We start from the raw sequence: 6,000 nt of genomic DNA on the forward strand, positions 1-6,000 counted from the left end.
GAAGGACAGAAAAAAACAAACGAACATAGCTTTGGCGGAAATAAAAAGTAAATCTTTTAACAAAAACTTGCATCCTTAGAAACTACTAGCAAAAACAACTGATTACAATGTATGTGCATAAATATAGATACATGTACACAAGAAATATTATGACTAAATAAATAACTTGTCTCTTAGGAACTTTCTCTTACAGATTGCTATTTGAAAATAAAAGATTTCAGCATTGAAACATATACACTACTACATGTAAAGTAGATAGCCAGTGGGAGTTTGATGTATAACCCAGGGAACCCAAAGCCGGTGCTCTGTGACAACCTGGGGGGATGGGTTAGGGAGGGATTCAGGAGAGGGATTCAGGAGAGAGGCGTCACATGTAGGCCTATGTCTGATTCATGCTGATGTATGGCAGAGGCCATACATCACAATATTGTAAAGTAATTATCCTCCAATTAAAATGAATAAATAATTATTTAAAAAAACAGTAAAAGATTTCTTTTTCCATTTATGTTTATTGCAGATAAACGTATTTTAGAAAGTATTTTAAAACATAATTCCATTATAAAATTCAGGTGTATATGCTTCTAGTTTTTTATCTGTATGTTTTGTTTGCTATCAGAGTTGGTTTCATTCCACACACAGTACTTTTGATCTCTTGTTTTCTACTGTTTCCTCATTTAAAAATATTCATCTAAAGTGTGATCTTAAAAACAATTGTATAGTTATTATCCATATAGATTATACCATAATTTATTCAGGAAATCCTGTATTGCTGGACATTTACGTTGTTTTCAACTTTTTGTGACTATAAAAAATGTTTGGCCTGTACTTTTGAATATTTTCTTAGGAAAACATTTTAAACAAAATATGGGGTCAAGGGGTATGTAAATTAAAGAGCTTTGATACATATTACCAAATGCCCCCCCAGAAAAGTTATTTCTGTTTATACAATACCAATTGTATGAAAATGATAACATTTGATATGCTTAAAAGATACTGATGAACTATTCTCCTATTTGAGTTTCATCTATGAGTCTTACTTCATGAAGACATGATCTTTCAGCAAAAAGAAATCAGTTTCTGTAAGTCTGTTTCTCTGAGTCAGATCTTCCCAGAATACCCCCAAATCTCTCAGTGACATTCACTTTCATTTGATGCAGATACTGTCAGTCTTCAGGTGTACAGTTCTATGAAATCAATTTACATTGCTCTCCAAATCAGGTGATAATGGTGAATATGGAGTGTGGGGAAAGAGGAGTGATGTGGAAAACATACAGTGAAATTGATTATGCAGAGACAAACCCAGCCTACTTCACCAGGCTCTAACCACATTCCTTGCTTACCTTTCTCTTCCAGCCACAACCAAACCATCACCCTTTCTTTAGAAGGCATCCCCATTCTTCACCTCCCAGGTCTTCCCCAGACTACTTGATAAACAGTCAACTGAATGTTCTGACCACTACCACCCCCTAGGTTATGCTGCCTGTTGTCTGGTCCTCAGCTGGCTCTCTCCTGTTCTCCGATGCAACCCTTAATCTTGGAATCACCACTGAGTCTGCCATTTATCATGGTGGACAAGTGGTCAACAGAATTACCTCCCAGAACCTAATTTAATCCAATCACACAAGCAAAATTTCATGGGTAGAGTCTGGACACTTCAGGAATATTTACTGCTAGGCATTTTCTTCTCTTTACCCTCACCCCGCATTGGCTTTGTCGATCTCAAAACAGAAAGATTCTGAGCCCTCGATCCCAATGCCAGAAATGAATGAACGAATGAAGTCTGATGAGAGAACGTAGGGAGTAGGCTGGGCGAAATAGTAATGTTGTCAAAATGTGGCAGTTTAGTTCACTTCAGTCACTCAGTCGTGTCTGACTCTTTGTAACCCCATGGACTGTGGCACGTCAGGCCCCCCTGTCCATCACCAACTCCTGGAGTTTACTCAAACTCATGTCCATTGAGTTGGTGATGCCATCCAACCATCTCATCCTCTGTCATCCCCTTCTCCTCCCACCTTCAATGTTTCCCAGCATCAGGGTCTTTTCAAATGAGTCAGTTCTTTGCATCAGGTGGCCAAAGTATTGGAGTTTCAGCTTCAACATCAGTCCTTTCAATGAATATTCAGTACTGATTTCCTTTAGGATGGACTGGTTGGATCTCCTTGCAGGCCAAAGGACTCTCAAGAGTCTTCTCCAACACCACAGTGCAAAAGCATCAATTCTTCAGCGCTCAGCTTTCTTTATAGTGCAACTCTCACATCCATACATGACTACTGGAAAAACCATAGCTTTGACTAGATGGACCTTTGTTGGCAAAGTAATGTCTCTGCTTTTTAATATGTTGCCTAGGTTGGTCATAATTTTTCTTCCAAGGAGTAAGCATCTTTTAATTGCATGGCTGCAGTCACCATCTGCAGTGATTTTGGAGCCCAAGAAAATAAAGTCCGTCACTGTTTCCATTGTTTCCCCATCTATTTGCCATGCTAATTCTTGACCCATGTTTAAAATCAGGCCTGACTGAATACATAGAGCACAGATGGACTTTGAATTCAGAAGGGCCTGGATTTTCAACAAATCTCTTGCCACTGGAATTAAGTAGATCTGGCTTGAAATATCAGCCCCTCTCTTCCATGGGTGACTTGAGGCAAGTCACTTCACTTCTTTAAACCTCAGACTCACCAAAATTAAAGTAGTGATATTTGCCTCCCAAGACTGTAGGGTATATAAAGTGCTAACCAGATCTAATGCTAATGAACATTAAATATTAAATGTTATCATTTGAAGTCCAAGATTCAAATTCTTTCTAGCTGTAAAAATTTGAACATGAGACTCTTCCAAGCCTGTTTCCTCACAGGTTCAACATGAATGTCACTTACTTCATAGACCCGGAAAAAATCAGATTAGCTCTACAGGTAGGATTTCTTAGGTTTCAAAAATAAGTGAATGTTCTTTTTCTTCTCTCTGTTCAAGAAGTCTATAAATAGTGAAAGAGCCAGGACTGCAATCCAGAAATGCTGACACACTTAGCCAGGTTCTCTTTCTCAACATGTCAAGTTTGGAATGCAGATGCTTAGAAAAAAGTATGTGGAGCGGTGGGCAAGTACATATTAACACAGTGGAGGAGCTGGGAAACTTGGCAGCATTCCACTGCCTCTCTAGAAAAAAAGCATTGTGACTTAAGATCTGGTTATTTTATATCTTACCACCCCATGGAGATATTGGTGATGTTGAGCTTTTTTGTTTTGTTTTATATGCTTAGAGCTGGTAAGAGGGGGGGCAGCTCTCCTGGAGACTAGATGAGGATAGAACATTTTTTTTACTTACATACCATACTTACATTTCCTCTATATAAACTCCATACCTTGAGTACCACATTGGTCCCATTTGTTATTTTAACTGTAGCACACAGAGGACATATGATGCCTACATGTGCCATTTATGAACAAGGTGGTTAAAGAAAGGAGGAACTGACTATAAAACCTAGATTTTTCATAGTTTTGTAGAGAGACAGAATGAGGTTAATGACTAGAAAGACAAATTGTGTAGCTGTTCCCTCTAAGCTCCAGTTCATTTTTATTACTAAGCTCTGATTTCTGAGAAAGGCAAATTTCTTCCTAAATAAGAAGAGAACCAGCATCACAAAATAACAGCAGTAACTTCAGGTGGGACTCATTGAAACTCCTAGCATTGTCTTTCAATCAAAGAAGCCCAAGATGGACGCACTAAACTTCATTACACCCACTCCTTAAGAAAACAGAACAATAAAAAAAAAAAAAAAAAATTAAAGAACATTTTGAATGTTCTTGTACACCGTCTTCTAATTTCGCTTTTGTGCAAAACACACATGACACATACACAGCATGAATACATAAAGCGTTTATTTATTTACTTCCTGGCTGCTTAAAGGTGTTATTTAGGAAACCACACATTTTACCCATCCGTTCCTGACCATATTAATTTCGTCAGCTAGAGGCTTAGCACACAGCTGCTAGTCACACCTTCAAACCTCAATGGCTTATCTTTTCACAGCAGCAGGCTGTTCTTCCTGTCCCAGCCTGAAGTGAAGGTTTCAGGAATAACCACCAGCTTCCAGGGAAATATGTTCTGCATCACTCTGTTGGGAGTAACTTCACCTGGCCATGTTCCCCCTCCCATGGTTATTTGTCCTAATGACTAAACTTTACGCCAGAGCCATATGAAATTTCCTGGCTCTTACAGTAAAAACTCCAAACAACATCTTGTTTGAAGTTTCCTGTTTCCCTAACTACCTACTTTATTAGTCCTTCTTATCTTTACAGTAAAAGCTATTCTGAGTTAAAATCTTCTATTGTCCCAACTAGGCTCCAGCCATGAACTGAACAGAAATTTTCCTTCCTCCAACTGCTAACAAAATGAGAGGAACACCTCACGAAATTAAGTAAGCATGAAAAAATCACGGCCAAAAAAAAAAAAAAAAGGATTTTGGATAACTATTCAGATTCTGTGCCACTAAGAGATAAAGTCTATTCACAAGTTGAAAGGGAAAATAATTTCATGAAGCAGTGCCATAATAAAGAATTTTAATTCTTCAGAGTTCTTGCTTCTCTATGACATGGTTTGGACTATAGGCTCACCCTCAAGTCATTCGTTTATTAATTTTTAAAAATTTTTAATCTCATTGTCATATAATGCTTCATGTGTGGTAAGTCGCCTCAGTTGTGTCCGATTCTTTGTGATCCTATGGCTAGTAGTCCGCCAGGCTCCTCTGTCCATGGGAATTTCCAGGCAAGAATACTGGAGTGGGTTGCCATTTCTTTCTCCAGGGGATCTTCCCAACCCAGGGGTCAAACCCACACCTCCTGTACTGACAGGCGGATTCTTTACCACTGAGCAACCAGGGAAGCCTGGGGGAAGTTATGAATGCGGACAGAGTTAACACATTAAAGACTTTCTCATCCAAGGACTAATTCTCCGCAGTCTTGCTCAGTCCTGAGTGGATTATCTTTTTCAACAGGACCCACAGAATGAATATTTTGAGGAGCAACGAAAAATTGTGGGCCCACAGGAGTTTTCTCCTTTTCTCCTTGAGGTTGACATCCAGTGTAACATGGTTTTATACTACACATTCATCAGGGTCTACAGCTTGAATAGAAATGCTTGTTTTCATACAAGCAACCTGAAGGGGATTACACCATAGTTTTTCACAGCAGTGGTTTGGAGACCAGGTGACTTTCCATGGCAAACCAGAAGAGGATACGCATTTTAAGGCACTCCACAGTAAACAAGCGACCAAGCCATGCTCCAGAGCTACACTATCCAAAGGGTAGCCACCAGCCTCATTTGGCTATCACAACCTATTAAAGATTAAACAGCACTAAAAAAAAGTCTATTGGCACCAATTATGCCTGTTATTTCATCTGTAAATGAAAAATCCAATAAGAGGACATGACTTAGACTTCTTATAGTAAAGGAAAAATGTTATAGAATCTAAATTGACATATATGGGTCTTTTAAGTTTTCTATGTTTGAAATTTTTCATAATAAAACATTGGAAAACATTACTTTTAATTAAAATGACTCTAAATTCAGTTATGTTAGCCACATCTCAACTTACAGTAGCCACATGCAGTATCCAGTGGCTATCCTACTGGACTGCTCATACAGAGAGCATCTCTATTATTGCACAGAAGTTTACCAGAGTTGCTCTAGTCTAGCTGCTCCAGAGCCCTGGCTAGCTGTCAGACCCCAGTTCTTCCACCCTAAGGTCCCTAGAGGGGACCTGACTGATCTTTGGGCAAAGTGGATGATGACTGCCAGGACTGCATACTTTCAGAGTGAAGGTGCAGATGGAAAAGTAACAGAATATAGGGTATGTAACTCATAACCAGGGTATGAGTTACTAACAGGCAAAGTAATCAAGTCTATCAGAAAGAGGTTGAAGGGAACTGGGAAATTGACTGGGACTTATGTTCATTAGGAGTTAGGATGTAAATACAGACACACACAAACGCACACACACGGAAG

The sequence above is a fragment of the Bubalus bubalis genome, chromosome 4, assembly GCF_019923935.1.
Source record: "Bubalus bubalis isolate 160015118507 breed Murrah chromosome 4, NDDB_SH_1, whole genome shotgun sequence".
NCBI classification, from domain to species: domain Eukaryota; kingdom Metazoa; phylum Chordata; class Mammalia; order Artiodactyla; family Bovidae; genus Bubalus; species Bubalus bubalis.